Raw genomic sequence first — 23,545 nt, 5'->3', positions numbered from 1 at the left:
TTCCATTATGCTTCAGGTTTAGGTATAACAACACCATCCGCATTGGTCATGGTTATTTCCATAGGACCATCTTGGATGACTTTCCATACCTTCCTATCAATAGAGTCGATATGGATACACATACAGTCTTTCCAATAATTGTAGTTTTCATCGGTAAAAATAGGCGCTCTATTGTACGCCCCTTTAGGATCGTTACTCATTTTCTAAAAAGTTATATCTGAAGCACTAGATGAACCAACACTCGTGATACCACTTGTTAGACGATAATACCGATCTAGAAGGGGGGTTGAATAAATCAATATTTAAAATTTTGCGCTTTTTAAAAATATTTTCAAAGGTTACGAAAGCTCCCTAGACTACAATCGTCTAAACGATCCGTTAATGGAAAGATCAGATATGCGTGGAACCAAATGGAATAACTAAGATAGAGATAATCAACTACTATCTTAACCCATTGATTAATTACCCCAATCCTTGATATAGTTACCATTAATGATGAGTTAACACAATAAGAGAACAAGTAAAATATTGATAGACTTGTGTGAGGTCAATTTTATCAAACACTTGGTGTGCACTTCACACCAAGTCTCAATTTCACTCAAATTGAATATACAGAATTTTACTTAGTAGCAATCAAAGTGATTGCACCATTTTATCGAACAACTTCTATGCACAACAATTAAGCGAGATTAATTTTACTATTAAATTCACACAATACTCAATTAATGCAGAATTTAAAGAGTTAAGGGAAAGAGAGAACAACGCCAGATTTGTTTAGGTACTTCCCCTTTCGTCCTCGCGTAGGGTACGTCTGTCCCTAATTCTAAATCTAGAATTGAGATATTTATTAAGTTGCAAAGTTTTACAAGAGAAGAAATGATCACCACCAACCAACCCCAAGTGTTGTTGCAAATCATATTCACTTCTCTCCCCTTGATTCTAGTTGAACCAAGTCCTTCAAGCGTTCCGAACAAACCTCTGATTGTAGCTACCTTATTGCAAGAACTCCACGTTCTCCAAAACTCTAGCTCGGCTAATTTCGATCGGATCTGCGTGAAACCTCCGGTTGTAGCTACCTTATTGCAAGAACTCCACGTTCTCTAAAATTTTAGCTCGGCTGACTTCAATCGCAAGACGCTTGAACCCTAACCTTCCTTCACAATCCTCTGGTTACCGTTACTTGTTTGAACGAACCCACCGTTCTTCAAACCTTTCACTCGGCTGAATCTATGAAGTAAAGATTAGTGCAAAAACCCCCAATTCTTGGAGGACAAACCCCCAATGGTTTTAGTCAAGAAAAACCCACTCAAAGCCTCTACCCAAACTAAGATTACACAATCCTATTTGGATGTTTTCACCACATCAATGCACAATGATCAACGAAATTTGTTATGTGTAGTTGTTGAGAAATGCAATGAAGAATGAAGATGAAGAGCACTTTAATGTATATCTTTCACTTTTCTTGTTATTGTTGAAGAAGAGACTTTAGAATATATATATATATATATATATATATATATATATATATATATATATATAATGCATGGACCAAGTAACAGACATAACAAAATTATTTTGCAAAATTACACAGCAAAAAATTGAGTCCAAACAGCGACCACTCGACCTGTTCACACAGGTCACTCGACCTATTCAGACCCGAGGCAAAACTACTCAAGTGACGCAGGCGATGAGTCGACTCAAACAGGGTTTTTCCATAGTTGAGTCGACCTATGACTCGACCTGTTCAGACCCATGGCAACATGGTTCAAATGAAACTGGCAATGAGTCAACTCAAACAGGGGATGAGTCGACTCAAACAGGTTTTTCCAGAGTTGAGTCGACCTATGACTCGACCTGTTCAAACCCGAGAGTTAGCTTCAAGTCATGAGTCGACTCACAAACTCGACCTGTTTAGACCTGAGAGTTACGCTCCAAGTCATGAATCAACTCACAGTTATATCGCTCCAAGTCATGAGTCAACTCAAAGTTCTTAAACTATCAAAAATGAGTTTTTGAGATGTATTTTGATCATTTGAAACCATTCTTTTATGAATCTAAGGTACTAACGATGATCAACTGCATTATTCAAGTCAATGAGATGCTCCTATATGCATGGACACATTTCACTTATACTATGAGCATGTTGGAGGATGAATGTATTTTATGATATGATGACACCGTCCAAAGCACATGTTATGAGCAACTAGAAAGGTTTGACATCATTAAAATAAGGACTAGGAATCTTTTCCCTCACAAGTGTCATTAATTAGTTTTTGTTGTTACATGATGAAAATATGATTAACATTGTTGTGAAATACATAATTATATGGTGATCAATTAAGTATTATTGGTGTGTATTATTCTTGTTATTAGTGGATAGTAATTCAAAAGAAGAGACTATTATCGTGTGTAAATGCATATTTTTTATGGTCAGAAGGTTTTGTCTTTACTTTTATAATGTTTGGTGAGATTTTGACGGATAGTTCTATAATGTCCCAATTTTTGTTATTACATGATGAAAATATGATTAACATTGTTGTGAAATACCTAAGTATATGGTGATCAATTAAGTATTATTGGTGTTCATTATTCTTGTTATTAGTGGATAGTAATTCAAAATAAGAGAATACTATTGTGTGTCAATGCATATTGTTTATGGTCAAAAGGTTTTGTCTTTACTTTTATGATGTTTGGTGAGATTTTGACAGATAGTTCTATAATGTCCTAATTTTTCACATTCGTAACATGTAATCTCATAATCTTATTTCTTATGATTCTTCTTAAATGAATGAGTATTGCTAAAATTCACTACACCTTTATCGACATGTTTGAGCTTGTTTCTCTTAAGGTAACTATTGTAACATCAGACGAAGATGCTCATTTCTTCGTTTTTGGACTCTTCTTCTCAAAAATTGTCACTTTCTTTCTTTTACATTCTCTCAAGGACTTCATGCTAAAATAATTGATGTTTCTCACTTTCAAATAATATAAAATCTTTTTGGTTTCATCATCATTCCAATATTTGTCAACCGACAATAAGTGTACAAACATGATCACACCAACACAATTCATTACACAAATATAAAATATTATAATAATGAAAAATAGATATAAATTGATTCAATTTATGTAATCTTATTTGTGCTAGTATCAAGTCTGATTCTTATGTAAAGTAGTGATCGGGATAGAATAATCATTGAGATGGATACCATGAATCGTGTTTTGACCTATGAGAGAGGTGGTTGTGGGAAAAGTACTTTGATTGTTGTGGGAAGTATGTGGATCGTGTCTTGGCCTATGTGAGAGGTGTAACAACCCAATTTTAGTAATTATTTCTTATATTATTATTATTATTTATTTTATTATTTATTTGGAGTGTTAATTAATTAATTGGTTGTTAGGTAGTATAACAATTGATTATATTAATTAATTTGGTGTGTTAATTGTGTTGGTTTAATTTATTTGAATTAAATAGAGATATTATAAGACTATGTCTTATTGGGCCTAATAATTAAATTAGAAGTATCATTCTTTAAGCCCAAATATAATACTAGGATATAAGAGGTGAGGAGAGTGAGGAGTAAGATTCATTTGATCATTTGACGGCAATAGAGAAAGAGAAGAGGAAAAGTAAGGAGAAGAGGGGAAGAACAAGAGAGAAGCTAAGGTTTCCAGAAAATTGAAGAGGTAAGGGGGAGAATCCTTATTATTATGGGTTAGTATGATTGGGTCAATGGGTAGAAGTATGTTTAGGTTAAAATCCCTAATTTTGTATGGTTGTTCGAAATTGTTAGGTTTTGATGAGTATTCTTGGTTTGTGGTGATTTGATTGTGTTAAACTGAAAATTAACGTCATATACTTAGAGTATTGTATGAGTCATAATTTTCAGAATGTTTGGCTTTTTATGGAATCGAAATCGAAGGTCCGAAAGTCCTCCAACGATGAAAAACGCAGAAAATTTTGCATTCTATTTTTGTGTTAACCGGTTACCCTCTGAGCGTTAACCGGTTACTTGCTTAAAAATCTGCGCAGGAAATTGATTATGTTTTATGTTAACCGGTTACCCTCCGAGCGTTAACCGGTTACTTGCTTAAAAATCTGCGCAGGAAATTGATTCTGTTTTATGTTAACCGGTTACCCACCGAGCGTTAACCGGTTACTTGCTTGAAAATCTGCGCAGGAAGTTGATTTTGTTTTGTGTTAACTGGTTACCCTCCGAGCATTAATCGGTTACTTGCTGTGAAAAATGAAAAATTGAGATTTTAAAAGTTGTATTCATTTGAAATGAAATCTAAGTGTGCGTATTTGATAATTAGCCTATATTTGTGAATGATATATTGTTATGAATGTGTATATGTACCATTGGTGGATAATTCATAGAGTTGAATTATGGTGATATGTGGAATGTTAAGATGGTAGAGATGATCTTAATTGCATATGTGTTGGTATTTGTACATTCATTCATGGCATGGTCGATTTCATGGTGGAAGCGGTGAAACTGTGGGTTCACATGGTAATAGACGTTGATCCTTGAATGGAAATAGGCGTAGCAGACGTTGATCCTTAATGGGAAATAGACGTAGTGGCTTGGATTCTAGATATTGAATCGGAAAGCGGTGAAACTGTGGGTTCACATAGATGTTGATCCTTGAATGGAAATAGGCGTAGCAGACGTTGATCCTTAATGGGAAATAGACATAGTGGCTTTGATCTCGTCCGGATCGGAAGCGTGGCTTGGATTCTAGATATTGAATCGGAAAGCGGTGAAACGTTGGGTTCACATTGCGGTACCACATGCATAGAGTCACATGTCTTGCATTGAGTCACATTAGAGTTATGTGATAATTGAATGTATGCATTGATGTGATTGTGAGGTGTGTATGAGATATGGTAATTGAATTTGGTGATGTTTGGATACATGACTTGGCAAAATATGTGATAATGTGATAATTGTAGTTATGTGTATATTTGGGAATATAGTATTGGATTTTAATATTATACCCCTTGAGTTTTGATGGATGTTTGAAACATGGGAAATAAATGTTGGTTAGTATTATTTACATGGTTATACAAGGTGTGATGAATTCCTTTAATTGTTGATTTAATCATTGTGCTTTATTATACTTCTTCATAATGATTTGAATTCTCACCCTTCTATTGGAATGTTGCTTTACATGGGTATTATTACTGAAGTAAGTGGACGGTAGCTCACTCGAGATTAGCTGGAGAGCTTCGGTGCTTTGTTTTAGAGACTAAGTAGTGAGTCAATGCTCAGGTCATGTAACACGAGGTAGATTAGTAGTATTGAACTCATATCTGATTAGATACGTATTATGTTATTACTTGCGAACATGTTTATTTGAAATTCGCTGTTTGGGAAATATCCTGGATATGGTTTGAGTTTATCTTGAAGAGATTATTGAGAGATGATCATGGTATGGGACATGAATCATTTTATGAAATGCATGGATATTCCTTATTTTCCGCTGCGAACGCATATTCTTGAATATTCATGATAATTGCAATGTGTTATTTTAAATGACCAGGTGTATTGCATATTGATGATGAATGATGTTTGGTCTTTGAAAGCTTTTGGTTTTTGAAAACGTCGATGTGACGCCCTTTTGTTTATATGCGTGCTTATTTACTCTGATTATATGTTAGGTATTTTGGGGTAGAAAAAGGGGTGTTACATTAGTGGTATCAGAGCCTGGTTGACCAGTTGGTCAATAGTCGTTAGGGTTTTCCATCCCGTTGTATTTGATTTATGTATCTGACACGATCGATATTGTTTGTCTGGTTGGAGATGATGATGATTTCCGTGCTTTGGGAGATTCCAGTGGAACAATCCTCCTGTCTTTGAGGGTGAGCATGAACCTGATAAAGCTCAAGCTTGGCTGAAGGCAATTGAGAAGATCTTCAGAGTCATGAACTGTACTGATGCTCAGAAAGTGCAGTTTGGTACTCATATGCTTGAGAAGGAAGCTGAAGATTGGCGGAGTAACACTCTTCAGAGGTTTGAAGGAGACATCATTTAGGTTACTTGGGCTCTTTTCCGTGATGTCTTCTTGGAGAACTATTTTCCAGAAGATTGTCGTGGGAAGAAAGAGGCGGAGTTCCTTGAACTGAAGCAAGGAAATGGTATTGTTCCTAAATATGCTGCTAGATTTCAGGAGCTTATCAAGTATTGTCCTCATTACAATACTGCTAATGCTGAGAGATCTAAATGTTTGAAGTTTGTGAATGGCTTGAGACATGATATCAAGAAGGCCATTGGTTACCAACAGATTACTCGTTTTGCGGAGTTGGTTAACAAGAGTCGGATTTATGATGAGGATAGTAGGGAAAGTGCTTATTTCTACAAGAGTTGGAAGGGGAAAAACCAGGATCGTGGGAAACCGTATGATGACAAGAGGAGACAATCTGGTTTTGGCAAGAAGCCAAGTGGGGGAGGATCTTCTACTCCACTTAAGTGTTTCAAATGTGGCGTTGAAGGTCATCGTGCTATTGATTGTAGTAAGGATTCTGTGACGTGTTTCAAGTGTGGCAAGAGTGGTCACAGAGCAAACCAGTATGGAGTTGGTTCGAGTGTGACTTGTTACAATTGTGGTGAGAAAGGTCACATTAGTACCAAATGTGATAAGCCGAAGAAGGAGCAAGCAAAGGGAAAGGTGTTTGCATTGTCTGGTGCGGAGGCCACTACCGATGATAGGCTAATCCAAGGTACGTGCTTTATTAATGGTACATCTTTGACTGCCATTATTGATACCAGTGCAACATATTCTTTCATTTCTTTGGATTGTGCTAAGAGATTGAATCTTATATTATCTAATATGCATTGAAGAATGGTTATTGATACACCTGCTATGGGTTCTGTTTCTACTTCCTATGTGTGTCTGAATTGTCCGTTGAGTATCTTTGGTAGGGATTTTGGAATTGATTTAGTTTGCCTTCCTTTAGAGCAACTCGATGTGATTTTGGGTATGAATTGGTTAGAATTTAATCGGGTGTATATCAACTGTTTCGAGAAGACGGTTATTTTCCTGAGGTTGGTGCGAAGGAAGATTGGTTTGTGTCTGCTAAGCAAGTGGATGAATCGGTGCAAGGTGGTGCCGAGTTGTTTATGTTGTTGGCAACTTTGGATATTCGTGAGAAGAGGACGATTGAAGAATTGCCAATAGTTTGTGAGTTTGTGGAGGTATTTCCAGAAGATATAAGTGATTTACCGCCGGAACGCGAGGTTGAGTTTTCGATTGATTTAGTTCCTGGAACTAGTCCTGTATCGATGGCTCCCTATCGAATGTCTGCTTGTGAGTTGAAAGAGTTGAAGAGTCAACTTGAAGACTTGCTCGAGAAGAAGTTTATTCGTCCTAGTGTGTCGCCGTGGGGTGCACCTGTTCTGTTGGTCAAGAAGAAAGAAGGTTCTATGAGATTATGTGTTGATTATAGACAACTGAATAAAGTGAAGATTAAGAACAAGTATTTTGACGATCTGATGGATCAGCTGGTTGGAGCTTGTGTGTTTAGCAAAATTGATTTGAGGTCTGGGTATCATCAGATTCGTGTAAAGGCTGAGGATATTCAAAAGACTGCTTTTCATACAAGGTATGGTCACTACGAGTACTCTGTGATGCCTTTTGGTGTGACTAATGCACCTGGTGTATTTATGGAGTATATGAACAGAATTTTTCATGATTATTTGGATAAGTTTGTTGTTGTGTTCATCGATGATATATTGATTTATTCCAAGAGTAAAGAGGATCATGCCGAGCATTTGAAGGTTGTGTTATCGGTGTTGAAAGAGAGGAAGTTGTTTGCTAAACTCTCTAAATGTGAGTTTTGGTTGAGTGAAGTAAGTTTTCTTGGACATGTGATTTCGAGTGGTGGTATTTCTGTGGATCCTACGAAGGTTGAAGCTGTATCTCAATGGGAAGCTCCTAAGTCTGTTGCTGAGATTCGAAGTTTCCTTGGTTTGGCTGGTTATTATAGAAAGTTCATTGAAGGATTTTCTAAGTTGTCGTTACCATTGACGCAGTTGACTAGGAAAGGTCAAGCTTTCATTTGGACTTCGCAGTGTGAAGCGAATTTTCAAGAGCTTAAGAGAAGATTGACTACGGCTCCTATTTTGATTTTACCGGATCCGTTAGAAACTTTCGTTGTGTATTGTGATGCTTCTTTGTTGGGTTTGGGAGGTGTTCTGATGCAAAAAGAGCAAGTGGTAGCTTATGCTTCAAGGCAACTTAAAGTTCATGAGAGGAATTATCCGACGCATGATTTAGAGTTGGCCGCCGTTGTGTTTATGTTGAAGCTTTGGAGACATTACTTGTTTGGATCGCGATTTGATGTGTTTAGTGATCACAAGAGTTTGAAGTACTTGTTCGATCAGAAAGAATTAAATATGAGGCAAAGGAGATGGTTGGAATTCATGAAAGATTATGATTTTGGTTTGAATTATCATCCTGGAAAGGCGAATGTTGTAGCCGATGCATTGAGTAGGAAGTCATTGCACATGTCTATGTTGATGATTCGAGAGTTTGAATTGTTGGATTAATTTAGAGATTTGAGTTTGGCTTGTGAAGCGACGTCTTCGTGTGTTAAGCTTGGTATGTTGAAGCTTACGTGTGGCATTCTTGACGAGATTAGAGAAGGTCAGAAGTCAGATTTGAAATTAGTCGATGTTATGACATTGATTAATCAAGACAAAGGTGGTGACTTTCGGATTGATGAGAATGGTATCATGAGATGTCGTGATCGAGTTTGTGTTCCAGATGTTGCGGATTTGAGAAAGAGGATTCTCGAGGAAGGGCGTAGAAGTGGTTTGAGTATTCATCCTGGTGCTACTAAAATGTATCAATACTTGAGAAAGATGTTTTGGTGGCAAGGTATGAAGACGGATGTAGCGGAATTTGTGTATTCATGTTTGACTTGTCAAAAGTCAAAGATTGAACATCAAAAGCCGTCTGGTTTGATGCAACCGTTATCTATTCCCGAGTGGAAGTGGGATAGTATCTCTATGGGTTTTGTCTCGGGCTTGCCGAGGACATTGAGTAATTGTGAGGCGATTGATGCGGTGTTTCGCAAGTATACGAACGCTTCAGAGTAATATAAAAGATTGTCGAATCCACATAGACCAAGTGTCAATCTATCGTTATCAATTGTTATGGTGTTTATCAAAGGCAATCAAAATAGGTGTTTTTGGAGTGTGCAATGAAAAGTAAAGTGTTGAATAAAGATTAATTAATAAAGACAGGGTCGAATGTAATTCACGTAATCAATTAATAATCCAAGTACTTGCTAATAGAGCTACTTATGGGCAGTGTTTCCTACTTTGAAAAGAACTAATTTAACAGGAAATGTCGCTTTCGCGTATTCAGAACCGAGTTGTACTCCCTAATCAAACCCTCTTATTGTCACTTATAAAAAGGCGCACATTGCGTTAGAGTAGTAAACCTATTTTTAAGAAATATAGTATCTTGACTAAGTTGAAAAGTATTATAACCTGGATTTCTTAACCAAAAGAGGTTCTCACGAACAGACTCTAAACGTATAAACGCGTCCGAAAATAGTTTTAAAATCTCTTTTCTTCTTAAGTTAAAAACTCCTAATGAACTAAACAAAGCGCTTTCGCTGTTTTTGAAATAGTTAAAAACAATTAAGTTTAGATAGACGTTGGACGACTTTCGATCTTACCCAACGGAATTGAAGTGCGGGAAAACTTAAGTTGAAAGTTAAAATAGCCCTTAAGTGTTTCTACGAACAATTGTATGGATTATCGGTTTAATTACGATTCTTACATTCTAACCTTATAGATTTAGTTAGACATGGTAAAGTAAAAGTGCATTAATTTAAATAAAAGTAGTGCGAGTGCGGAAAGTAAATAAAAGTAGTGCGAGTGCGATAAATAAATGAAAGTAAAGCGAGTGCGAGGAAATAAATAATTTAAAGCGAGTGAGAGAAAATAAATAATTTAAAGCGAGTGCGAGAAAATAAACAAAGTAAAGCGAGTGCGAGAAAATAAACAAAGTAAAGCGAGTGCGAGAAAATAAATAAGATAAAGACAAGTAATAAAAACCTGCTCCAATCGGAGGGTTGAATAAATTGCAAAGCGGAAATGAAAATCGCGGCAGGATTAACTCACTCCATTTTGGGTAACCTTCGAGAGGTGAGGACCGCTCAGGATGCCCTGTAGGCGAGGATGGATCAGAGAGATCGTCGTCGTACCCGATCCCGTCGTCCACCTCAGGATGGTGAGGGCACTAGTGGTCAGCAATAGGTTGTCAGGTAACTCTTCCCTTATCTTATTTCGAAACATTGGGGACAATGTTCGATTTAAGTGTGGGAGGAAACTCTATCGTCTTTTCTCTATTACCTTTCTCCTCTTTCCTTTATCTCTTTTTCTTTGCTGTTTTTAGATAGTTTATTTCCTTTTAGTTGTTTATTTTGCCTTTTAGTATAATGCATGAGTTTGACGAGTCACCAAATATAGTATATCTTTAGTACAATCCTACCTCCCCATACCTTTAGCCCCACCGAAGAAAAAAAAATTGCAAAAGAAAATAGTGTCATTCCGAAAGTTTTCAGGTTTTAAAGACATGTTTTGAGTAAGGATGCGGTGACTTGGGAGAACTTTGCGAAACATCAGTATCTGTATTAGCACCATAATCTTCGTAAATATAGGAATCATTCCCGAAACCCCATATACCATGGCCTTAATCATCATTTCCGCATAAGTCCTCAGTAGTTTATCTCAGCAATCAGCTCCGGCTTACGCATCCTCTACGTAGGGGGCCGATGCAAATAAGTGAATGATCCAGCAAAAAAAAAAAGAAGCAAAAAGGCAACTTCGGTATAGGTGACCTCACAAAGTCATTTAAACCAAAGAATTGTAAAAATTTTGCTACAAAAAGAAAAAGAAAAAGAAAAACTTACCCACTGTTAGTTGGTTCAGAGGTATCTGACACCGAACTCGGTAGGGCGGATTACGATCTGATCCCCCACAACTACAGTTGGGTCCAATAAAAGGGTTTACACATATTTATGTGCCGGAAACCCCATGCTCAGATCATAATCACTAACAGGCCACTCTACTATGAAGCATGTACGTATAACGGGCTTAATGTGATTGCGTCTGAATGAAAAGGACACAAAAAGAGATGAAGAGGCAGACCTAGGTGTTGTGGGATAATATGGGTTGGTTAATATAGGAATGAAGTTTATGTCCGTATTTGGGGATTAGTGTCATCATGATACCCTTAGTTCACTCAGTTAGTACCTATCACTGCATCCCGACTTGAATTTAGAATTTTTACCTGAAGCACCCGTTTACACAAATTTTCTTTTATGAGCTTTTTAATGTTTTGCTTGAGGATAAGCAAAGGTTTAAGTGTGGGAGAGTTTGATAACACTGAAATTTACCGTATTTTCGACTCCGATTTCACATGCATTCTAGTTGTTTTATTGTTATTTTGTTGTGTTATTGCTATGTTTTCCTTTGTTTTCAGGTTTTTACTTTAATCAGAGCCCCGATCGAGAAAAGGAGTGAAAAAGAGCTAAAAACCCTAAAATTCAGCATTTTGTACTTGTGGCCTACCCCATGGCTGGCGCCATAGACCCTGCCATGACGTGTCCAAGCTCAACTTCCCTCAACCGCCACGTTCCCCACTACTTCCACTAAGGCGTATCAGATTGGCCTTGTGGCGGGCGCCACAAGAAGAAAAGTTTTCCCTCCCATTTTCAAGTTGAAGGACATCCTTGTCATTTCCATCTTTTTACTTGCTTATAAATAGAAACTCGAAATCACTTTTACAATCATCCAAACTTAGAACAGAGGCAAACTCAGAGCAACTTTGTTTCACTTAGGCATATATTCAGTATTTTAAAGTGGTAATCGCTTCGCATTGGAGTGTTACCACATTTGTGTAATCAAGTTTGTGATAGAGTCTGTAATCGAGTTTTGAGCACTTTGGAAGGAAGTTAATCCTGCCGCCATTTTCATTTCCGCTTTGCAATTTATTCAACCCTCCGATTGGAGCAGGTTTTTATTACTTGTCTTTATCTTATTTATTTTCTCGCACTCGCTTTACTTTGTTTATTTTCTCGCACTCGCTTTACTTTGTTTATTTTCTCGCACTCGCTTTAAATTATTTATTTTCTCGCACTCGCTTTAAATTATTTATTTCCTCGCACTCGCTTTACTTTCGTTTATTTCCTCGCACTCGTTTTACTTTGTTTATTTTCTCGTACTCGCTTTACTTTTATTTATTTCTCGCACTCGCACTACTTTTAGTTACTTTCCGCACTCGCACTACTTTTATTTAAATTAATGCACTTTTACTTTACCATGTCTAACTAAATCTATAAGGTTAGAATGTAAGAATCGTAATTGAACCGATAATCCGTACAATTGTTCGTAGAAACACTTAAGGGCTATTTTAACTTTCAACTTAAGTTTTCCCTTACTTCAATTCCGTTGGGTAAGATCGAAAGTCGTCCAACGTCTATCTAAACTTAATTGTTTTTAACTATTTCAAAAACAGCGAAAGCGCTTTGTTTAGTTCATTAGGAGTTTTTAACTTAAGAAGAAAAGAGATTTTAAAACTATTTTCGGACGCGTTTATAAGTTTAGAGTCTGGTTCGTGAGAACCTCTTTTGGTTAATAAATCCAGGTTATAATACTTTTCAACTTAGTCAAGATACTATATTTCTTAAAAATAGGTTTACTACTCTAACGCAATGCGCGCCTTTTTATAAGTGACAATAATAGGGTTTGATTAGGGAGTACAACTCGGTTCTGAATACGCGAAAGCGACAGTTCCTATTAAATTAGTTCTTTTCAAAGTTGGAAACACTGCCCATAAGTAGCTCTATTAGCAAGTACTTGGATTATTAATTGATTACGTGAATTACATTCGACCCTGTCTTTATTAATTAATCTTTATTCAACACTTTACTTTTCATTACACACTCCAAAAATACCTATTTTGATTGCCTTTGATAAACACCATAACAATAGATAACGATAGATTGACACTTGGTCTCTGTGGATTCGACAATCTTTTATATTACTCGGACGCGTTCGTATACTTGCGAAACACTGCATCAAGTTTTTGTGGCGTCAGGGAGGTAAGATTGTACTAAAGATATACTATATTTGGTGACTCGTCAGACTCATGCATTATACTAAAAGGCAAAATAAACAACTAAAAGGAAATAAACTATCTAAAAACAGCAAAGAAAAAGCGATAAAGGAAAGAGGAGAAAGGTAATAGAGAAAAGACGATAGAGTCTCCTCCCACACTTAAATCGAACATTGTCCCTAATGTTTCAAAATAAGATAAGGGAAGAGTTACCTGACAACCTATTGCTGACCACTAGTGCCCTCGCCATCCTGAGGTGGACGACGGGATCGGGTACGACGACGGTCTCTCTGATCCATCCTCGCCTGCAGGGCATCCTGAGCGGTCCTCACCTATCGAAGGTTACCCAAAATGGAACCCTGAGTGTTTTCTAAGAGAGCAATATGCTGACGGTGGTGGTGTTGCTGACGGGCTTGTGTATCTGTGATCGTTTGCAGGAACTGTAAAATAGTGTCGTAGGACCTGTCTGTCCTCCGCTGCGACTCTTGCATGAAGCTCATGTTATTCGCCAGCTGTTGTTGGATGGTAGAGAGTAGGTCGTCACGCCTTTGCTCTCTAGCCATGTGGTCACGCCACATCTCCTTCGTAATATAAAAGCCAGGAGTGGTACCTGCAGAAGAAGAAGATGGTGCGGTGTGTGGTGGTGAAGGATGATGGGGGGACACATGGGGTATGGGAGATCTCTCTCTCCGATCATATTCATCATCAGTGTCATGTCCCTCCTCATCAGGAATGTTAGGAGGAAGAGGACCCAAAACAGGTGGGGCATCTAAATCGTAGGTCCAATTCCTTTCATCTCGTACATCTATACGTCTAGTGCACGGTAAAACAACAGATGGGATGGCTACACCATGAACCATAAGCATATAGCCTCCTTCTCACCTCAAACGACACAATTTCATGTCTCTCAGAAATTTTAGGTTAATTGTGCGAGGAGGTAAGGGGTCTAGGGTAGCCATCTCATTGTTCAGGTTAAGCGCCCGAGCAATATATGTAATCAATCCACCAAAAGAAATCGGTCCCGCTTTGTTCAAAGTTAAAGTCATATGAGCAAGCATGAACGGGACTGAATTAATTCGTCTATTTGTGAGGCTTCCTTGTAAAAATAGAAGCTCTCTAGCATTAACCTTATTTGGATTCTCCCGGCCAAAAATAGTGCATGCCAACAGATATCTAAAAACTCTGATGGCCGGGTTATGGATAGTTGAGGTAAGAACTCCTTCAAAAGAGTTTACGGAAGTGTTTGATAAACGCTCCCAGAAGGAAAATACCTCAACTGACCACTCTGAATCCAAAGGGGCCTCGCAAATAGCACCATCCCCATGAGGGATTCCTAACAGGCTGGCTAGTTCGTCGGTACTGAATTCATATTCAACAGCAAACATTCTAAATCTGACAGTACCAATTGTGCTAGCAGTGTTAGGGTTGACAATATAAACTAAGGAACTCAAGAATTCAATTGCCAATCGCTCATAGGTGGGTTCTTTGTTGGAAAAGAAATTATGCAAACCTAAGTTATCTAATAAATGAAATATGCTATGATGGATACCTAAAGTGTAGAGACAGTTTTCGTCAACATACCTTGTCGGGAGGATCTCCCGATTTTGCAACCATTCGATAATTTTTCTTTGTCTATCCCCCGGTTTCCCTCCTCGAAGAATGAATCCATTAAACTCCATTTGTGTAGCTCTTGAAAAGTGACGAAGAAGATGAAGTGGAATGTGAAAAGGTTGGATTTTTACGAAATCCGACGGATGAAAATGGAAATGGGAATCGGAAAAATGATTTGTACGGTGTGGTGATTAGAAAGGTATGAGCTTTTTGTGGGTTCAAGGATGTTTTTCCAAGGTGAAAAAATGGGTTTGGAAGGTTGTAAGGTGTGAAAATGGTGAAGAAAGGGGTTCTGCCCCGACCTTTTACAGACGCTGTGGCGGGCGCCACAGGGTCTATGGCGGGCGCCACAAGGCAAAATCTGGCTGGGCCAGATTTTGGTCCTTTGGCTTGGGCTTCTCCTTGTCTTTTGGCTTTGAGGGGTCCGAACAACATTTGTCTTGTGATTTTCCTAGTATCATTGACTTGCATAATTTTTATAGGAGTAAAAATAAAATAAAACAAAAATTAAATATTAGACTAATAAATAAATAAACAACTAAAAATAAAAAAATGTAAATAAAGCAAATATAAGACATATCTAGATAAAAGTAGAAATATCAATGTATAGACGTAGTTTATATAGTATTTCAAATGCGATAATGTAAAATGAGTTATGTAAATACGATAAATATAAAAAAGAGATAAAATAAGATGAAATGGTGAGATCATATAGTAGGGATGTCGTCTTCCTGAGTGGATCCACGGAGCATGGCTACCTCCTGCCTGAGCTCTGTGATCTCCTGATATAGATAGTCGGCTTCAGTAGCATGGATGAGATCAGATACTCCCATCTGTAAAGTAAGGTCAGCCACCTCCTGTCTAAGCTCTGCGATCTCTCTACGACACTCAGCAATCTGAGTGCGGATGTCGGGGGTCTGCAATGAAAGATTATTAGAGAAAACAGTGATCCTGGGAGATGGTGGTGTAGGCGTGTATTCAGCAATGGGTGGTGATCTCGGCTCCTCGACGGTCTCTCCCTGGCCCTCTAGAGCATAACTCCAATTCGCTGGATCATGCACACTGGTCATCATAGGATTTGGCAGTGTGAAATAATGGATAGCCTCGCTGTCGACCAACAATCGGAACTGACATGGGTGGAAAGAGGCTCTCCTCATCAACCCTCTGGTCAAACAGAAGTCGATGTCCATGGTAGTGTACCCACAGTAGATCCGAAGATGTGACAGCTTGCGAGACAGACCTAAAGCGACAACAATCTGCGTGATGATTCCGCCCACATGGATGACTCCTTCGGTAGATATGGAGATACCGCTGAGACTATATAAAAAAAAGTTCCCACATGCTACTGGGCGAGACTGGGATGCACAAAATAGTAGGAAGATCTCCTCTTCACTCAGTAATGTCTCTGCATCCGGCCTACCCAGGAAGGAATGTGCCAATATCATCTGAAAGTATCTGAAGTCGGGGTTATGTATAACATGAGACAGATGCGTAGATGGATCGTGGCTTCCGCCACCTGAGATATCACTTCAAAACTTCTCAACCTCCTTACCCAGAAAATATCCCATAGGTGTCTCCGGGATAGCATCAGGAGTGGTCTGGAATCCCAGTAGGTCGCCGAACTCTTTCTGGCTGAAAGAGTACTCAACTCCAAAGAGCCTAAAAGCAGCATACCCATCTGGTCCAGAGTATGGGTCATAGTCGAATGAACTCAGGAACTCCAGTGTCAGGTTCCTATAGGTGTTACTCAAGTCATCAGCAAACTCGTCCTAGTGAATCTGGTGGCTAAGGAATCGGATACTCGGCTCGATACCCAATGCCTCCATATAGTGCTGATCAGGATAACGTGTGGGTGCCATAGGGCGCTGATACAGAGCGATGTAGCGCTCTCTCTGAGCATTATCTCTATAGGCCACATGCATGTCATCGAAATCCTGCATCCTGTAAAAGTTAAGAAAGTGATCCTGAAAACGCAAACCATTCAAATTTTAGTCTCAATGCAAAATATGATAAAATAACATAAAAATAAAATTAAATAAATGCGAAAAAGTAAAATGAAAGAAAAACCATGGGTTGCCTCCCACACAGCGCTTGTTTAACGTCATTAGCTTGACGATTAGAATTTATACACCTGTAGTAGTAGGAATTGGTGGATCAATCAGAGTGTGGCTTGAGTAGTATGCTGGAATGTCTCCTCCTTCGTAGAGCTTCAGTCTTTGTCCATTTACAATGAATGGACTACAGGTTTCGTTCTTGATTTCTACGGCTCCGGATCTCAAAATCTTGGATACTTCGAAAGGACCAGTCCATCTTGAACGTAGCTTTCCAGGGAAGAGTCGTAACCTATAGTTGAAAAGGAGAACAAGATCGCCTATATTGAAGTTTTTCTTTATTATTCTTTTGTCGTGATAGGCTTTTGTTCTTTCTTTATATATTTTTGCATTCTCGTAGGCAGATTGCCTAAGTTCTTCTAGTTTATGAATGTCTAGGGTACGCTTTTCTCTAGCGGCTAGGTAGTCTACATTCAAAGTTTTAATGGCCCAATAGGCCTTATGCTCTAATTCGAACGGTAAGTGACAGGATTTTCCATAAACTAGTTGATAAGGAGTAGTTCCTATAGGGGTTTTGAAAGCGGTTCTGTAGGCCCATAATGCTTCTTGAAGCTTCTGACACCAGTCTCTCCTAGAAATAGAAACAGTTTTCTCTAGGATTTGTTTTATCTCCCTATTAGATACTTCTACTTGACCACTAGTCTGTGGGTGGTATGGTGTTGCTACTATATGTCTAACTCCATATTTTCTTAAAAGTTTGTCAAATATTCTCGATATGAAGTGTGATCCTCCATCGCTTATGACTAAACGTGGTGTTCCAAATCTAGGGAATATATAGTTTTTAAATAGTTTGATTACTACCCTAGTGTCGTTTGTGGGTGCGGCTATAACTTCAATCCACTTAGACACATAGTCTACAGCTACTAAGATATACCTGTTTCCTAAGGATGGTGGGAAAGGTCCCATGAAATCTATACCCCATACGTCAAAAAGTTCTACTTCCTGAATGTTTCTTAGAGGCATTTCATCACGCCTTGAAATGTTTCTAGTGCGTTGGCATCTATCACACTTGACAATGCAAGCATAGACATCACGCCACATGGTAGGCCAGAATAGGCTAGCTTGAAGAATCTTGGCGTATGTCTTAGAGGTGCTCGCATGTCCACCATAAGGTGCAGAATGACAATGCTTGATAATATTATTTACCTCTTCTTCCGGAACGCAACAGCGAAAGATGCCATCTTTACCCCTTTTGAAAAGGAGCGGTTCGTCCCAATAGAAGTTTCTCACATCGTGGAAGAATTTCTTCTTGCGGTGGTAGTAAAGATCAGGGGGTACTATATCAGCAGCTAGGTAATTAACGAAGTCTGCATACCAGGGTACGTTACTTATTGATAAGGAGTTTTGGGGGTGCTCATAAGGATCTAGGTTATTATCTTCAATGGTTTCTACTCTAGCTATGAGTCTATCATAGGAGAAATCATCATTTATGGGTACTAGTTCTGGTTTTAGATGTTCTAGCCTAGAAAGGTGATCGGCTACTACATTTTCAGTGCCTTTTTTATCTCTTATATCTAAATCAAACTCTTGTAGTAATAGAATCCATCGGAGTAACTTGGGCTTGGCATCCTTTTTACTTAATGGGTAACAAATGGCAGCATGGTCGGTGTAAACTGTAATTTTTGCTCCTACTAGATAAGACCTAAATTTGTCTATAGTGAAAACTACAGCGAGTAATTCTTTTTCAGTTGTTGCGTAGTTAAGTTGGGCAGCATCTAGGGTTCTACTGGCATAATAAATGGCATGTAATTTTTTATCTTTCCTTTATCCTAGAACGGCTCCAACTGCATAATCACTAGCATCACACATTATCTCAAAAGGTTCTGACCAATCAGGTGGTTTCATAATGGGTGCTGAGATCAATGCTTGCTTTAAAAGATTAAATGCGTCATTACATTTTTCATCGAAAATGAATTCAGCATCTTTCATTAAAAGTCCAGTTAAAGGTTTAGTTATTTTGGAGAAGTCATTAATAAAACGCCGGTGAAATCCAGCGTGTCCAAGAAAGCTTCGGACTTCTCTGATGGTTTTTGGTGGTTTTAGGTTTTCTATAACTTCTATTTTAGCTTTATCTACCTCTATACCTTTTTCGGAAACTATATGTCCTAAAACTATTCCTTCGGTTACCATGAAATGACACTTTTCCCAGTTTAGCACGAGGTTCACCTCCACGCATCTCTCCAGGATTTTCTCAAGGTTAGCAAGACAATTGTGGAAATCAAATCCGCAAACCGAGAAATCATCCATAAACACTTCCATGATACCATCTAGGTAATTTGCAAAGATTGATATCATGCAGCGTTGGAAAGTAGCTGGGGCATTACAGAGGCCGAATGGCATTCGTCTGTAGGCAAAAGTTCCATAAGGGCATGTAAAGGTAGTTTTTTCTTGATCTTCGGGGTTGATAGGTATTTGGAATAATCCAGAGTATCCATCTAGATAACAGAAGTAAGAGTGTCTGGCTAGACGCTCCAACATTTGGTCTATAAATGGTAAAGGGAAATGATCCTTCCTAGTTGCTTTATTTAATTTTCTATAATCTATACACATCCGCCATCCTCCTTCTAAACGTTTTGCTACATGTTCGCCTTTATCGTTTTGTACGACTGTGGTGCCTCCCTTTTTAGGTACTACATGCACAGGGCTCACCCACTTACTATCCGAGATCTGATAGATTATACCTGCCTCAAGTAACTTAAGAACTTCCTTTTTAATGATATCACTCATTATAGGGTTTATTCTTCTCTGATGTTCTCTTGAGGGTTTTGAATCTTCTTCTAGCGAAATCCGATGTATGCATACGGATGGGCTTATACCTTTCAGGTCAGAGATATTATATCCTAAGGCTGAGGGATATCTTCGTAAAACGTCTAAAAGTTGGTTCGTATCCTTTTGGCTCAAGGTAGTGTAACACCTCAAAATTTGCCCTCCTCTCTTGGGACTAGCATGACATATTGCATATCATTTTTAGGTCATTAGGCATTGCATGTTGCATATCATGTGGTTACATTGTGCAAGTCATCCTCCTAAGTCTTGGTCAGAAGATAAGAGGTGGAGACGCAAGCCTAGGGTTTTATTGACTGATCATTAGCCATCTGAGGATGTGGAGGTCCAAATTAGGTTTTGTGATTCTCAAGGAGATTGGTCTTCATCTTGTTTGAAAGGATACATCATCATCATGGTTTGTCATCATCAAGTGTTTGATCAGGATACCTTGAGATTAGGGTTTTGACCACTGGTCAACCCTAATCAGTTGCATTGGGCCAATCAGGGCATAGCAAGGAGATGGGGTCTATGATGGATATGAGGATCATTCCATGGTTATATTGAGCTTATTGAGGCTAGGGTTTCATCCTTGAGCCATTTCATCAGGGGATTGGAGCTCAGATTGATCTATGCATTGCCAAATTCATCTATCAGTTGAAAAAGTCAACTGTGGTCAACTGTGCATGATTTAATGGATTTGGAGGTGGGAGAGAGTTGGATGCACTTCATTCATGTTGGAACAAGTGTTATTTGACATTTCAAAGCTCAAGAATGGAGAAAATCAAGTCAGACAAGAAACTGCCAAAAATGGAAAGTGACTTGTAATAGAAGTTTCCAAAAATGGAAAGTTTTTGACCTCAAAATTACATGTCCAAGGAAGCTTCAAATGAAAATTTGTTCAACATGAAAGTTGTAGATCTTGATCTCACCTTTCCAAAAAGTCAAAGAACTTGAAATTCCCATGTATGGTTGGCAAGTTATGGTCCATTCAATTTCAAAAATGACCCATAATCAGAGGGGCATAACTTCCACATGGAGTGTCCAAATTGAGTGATCTTTTTATGCACAAACTCCATTTGACATGTACTTTCATGGTGCATAATTGTAATTCTTCAAAAATGGTCAATGCAAAAAGTCAAATTTCAAGTGTACAGTTAAAGATCCAGGGGCAAAATGGTCCAACTTGAGAAATAATGAGAATTTTGGAATGGGGATTTTTGTAACACCTCACAAATGCTATTTGGAAATGGTTTGAATCATCATAACAGGTCAAGGTGCAATGGTTGAAGAATTCACTTTTGAAATGAACTTGAAAATGCATAAAAGTGCCATGACATAGTGAAATTGCAAAATATACATCCAATGGCCATGGGACAAGTTGCAACAGCTCACACATGTCATTTTGAGAGTGTGTGAGCTGTCAATGAGCTGTCACAAGGCTTGAGTAAAAATACCATTTTGCCCTTGCCTTTGAAAGTGACATTTTGCTAATCATATTTCATTTTGCTAATTAAGGTGATTAAAGCTTGATTAATTGGAGATATATATTCCTAATCATAACCAACTCATAACAGAATTCACAATTCCCAAAATCACAATCTCTTTTCCCTCCAAATTCACCAAAAACCTCAAGAACACATCAAGCAAAACTCCATCAATCTCTCTCAATTCTTGATCATTTGGCGAGATTCTTTTTGATTTGATCCTCATTCACCTTCCTCTAGCACTGTTTTGGTAAATTGGATTGAGAGAAGCATCAAATCGTGACTGTCCAAGTAAGGTTCATCAATGGTGAATTGGATTTTCGTGCATTAGAAGCAAATTCAATCGAACCTGAGCACTTCATTCAACATCTTGAGGCTTGTACTCCATCTGTTTTGGACTTTCACGAGCAAACTCATCAAAATTCATCGCTGTCTTCAAATCAAGGTTGGAATTCGAAATTCACCTTTGCTTTAATGATTATATGCGTTTTGAAGAGTGTTTAACATAGATTATCATGATGTAATTGGTTTTAGAAATGGATGAACGTAGGATAAGATATTGTGATTAGAAGTTTTGATGTTAAAACCTAATTCGCTCGATCCAGGAGATTTAGGAACAATTAGGATGATTCATGTACATATTTGAGATCCTGGCGTTGAGATCTTTCCAACGCATATTCATTTGTGAATTTTCATTGAGATTTGTTGTTCTTCATGTTCATGCGAATTCTGGAATTGTTTGAGTGAGAATGATGATGAAAGCCGTGTTTGATCCATTGTTTTGCCAAGCCAGTTCGAATTCATGTTTCCCGCGAAATCCCAGCCAATCGCACACTGACACCGCATTACTGAAACGCTGTGTTTTGGTCCTGGGCGCGCATAATTACCATATTGCCACTGTTATCATTTAATTAATTAAATCAATTGAATAATTATTTAAAAATCATATAAATCTTAAAAAATTCATAGAAAAATAATGGAAAGTCCAAAAAATATGAGGATTTTTTTGTATAGCTTCCAAATTCCCTGTAGAATTTTATGAGCATGATTTCCAAAATTGTGCTTGGAGAAATGTTGACCTAGATTAGGGAACTTTGACTTGTGTGTATTTTTGACATGTTCTACCATTTTCATTGTGAAATGCTCATGCCTTAAAAGAAATTCTTGAGATTTTTTGTGGTGATTCTAGACATGTTGCTGGTGATTTACATGTAAAATTTGTGATGTTTGGATACCTGATGATTGAGTTATGATTTTTTGAACTTAGGTGTGACAATTTGTGTCACACCTAACTAGGGCAACTTCATGAAATTATTTGCCTAGCCTATGCTTGTTGAAATGAGTTGAAATTTTGCATGGATGTTTATGGATATGTTGAGATGCTATGTGAATTTTTCTGGATTTTTATATGGCATTTTCAATTTGATTGATATTTTTCATCTCTGTTGGTCAATTATGCAAGTTCATATGACACATGTTTGTAAATTTAATGTGAAATCCTCATATGGTTTTAGATGAACATGAAATTTGGTATGCTGGTTGTAGACACATTGTAGGACATCCCTGTTTTGGTCCCATTCATTTCTTAATTGTTTTCACTGATTTATGAATTTTTGAAGTGAATGCATGTGTTGATGCTATGAATTGGCTTACATAATTGTGTCTGGATTTCTTGATTTTCATTGACCTAGTTCCTTTTGTCCAATTGAGCTGAAAATTGACATGCTATACCTTGAATACGTCCTGTTTAGGTGTGAATTATTTGAGGATTTTTGGAATTGTTTTGGTATGCTTTTTATGGAATTCATTCTGTTTGGACATTGGATGTTGCATTTAACCTAGTTTGTGATGTTTTGGTCATGAAATGAATATGATGAATGATATGAGTATGGGATCAATTGCATTTGCTTTCTATTTGCATTAATTTGGTTTTGGTTGAGAATCCTTTGCTGTTTAGAATTTTTTCTCCCTTTTGGACCCTAGGCTTGGCCTAGTGGTTCAGTTTCTCACATTTGGTTTGACTTTTCAGGATGAAATGCATAATGCTCAAGGAGAATGCTTCAAGTCAATTAAATTGAGATTGTTTGTTGTTGAGGAATAACACAACTTTGTTTTGTAGGTTATGAAGCTTGAGCTTGAGCTTATAGCTTGCCTTTGTGTGTGTAGCGGTGTATTCGTCGCTATATGATCTATCGATTAAATCATAAGCTATGGGATACATTGAAAAATTTCGAGTCGCCACCGCACTTTTATTTATCCAAAGGACTGGCTAAAAAGCGAACAAAAGCCTAAGAAGTTTTACACGTAGAAAACTAATAAAAAGATCAGAGAGTCTGGGTAAGGGGTAAATTACGCAATGGGAAGGTGTTAGGCACCCACTACGTCCTAGGTACTCCTAGGGAGCCCTTTTCACACTTGTTGTAAAAAATTGTTATT

The 23,545-nt window shown here is 37.9% G+C and overlaps 1 pseudogene; it reads left to right on the top strand.

The window, feature by feature from the left end:
* The first annotated feature begins 2,788 nt into the window (after positions 1–2,788).
* On the top strand, positions 2,789–7,385 carry LOC127095616 (uncharacterized; annotated as a pseudogene).
* The last annotated feature ends 16,160 nt before the right edge of the window (positions 7,386–23,545 follow it).

This window comes from Lathyrus oleraceus, chromosome 6 (genome assembly GCF_024323335.1).
Source record: "Lathyrus oleraceus cultivar Zhongwan6 chromosome 6, CAAS_Psat_ZW6_1.0, whole genome shotgun sequence".
In the NCBI taxonomy this organism is placed as follows: domain Eukaryota; kingdom Viridiplantae; phylum Streptophyta; class Magnoliopsida; order Fabales; family Fabaceae; genus Lathyrus; species Lathyrus oleraceus.
Note: the sequence above shows the minus strand (reverse complement) of the source record. Positions and strands in the feature narration are given on the sequence as shown.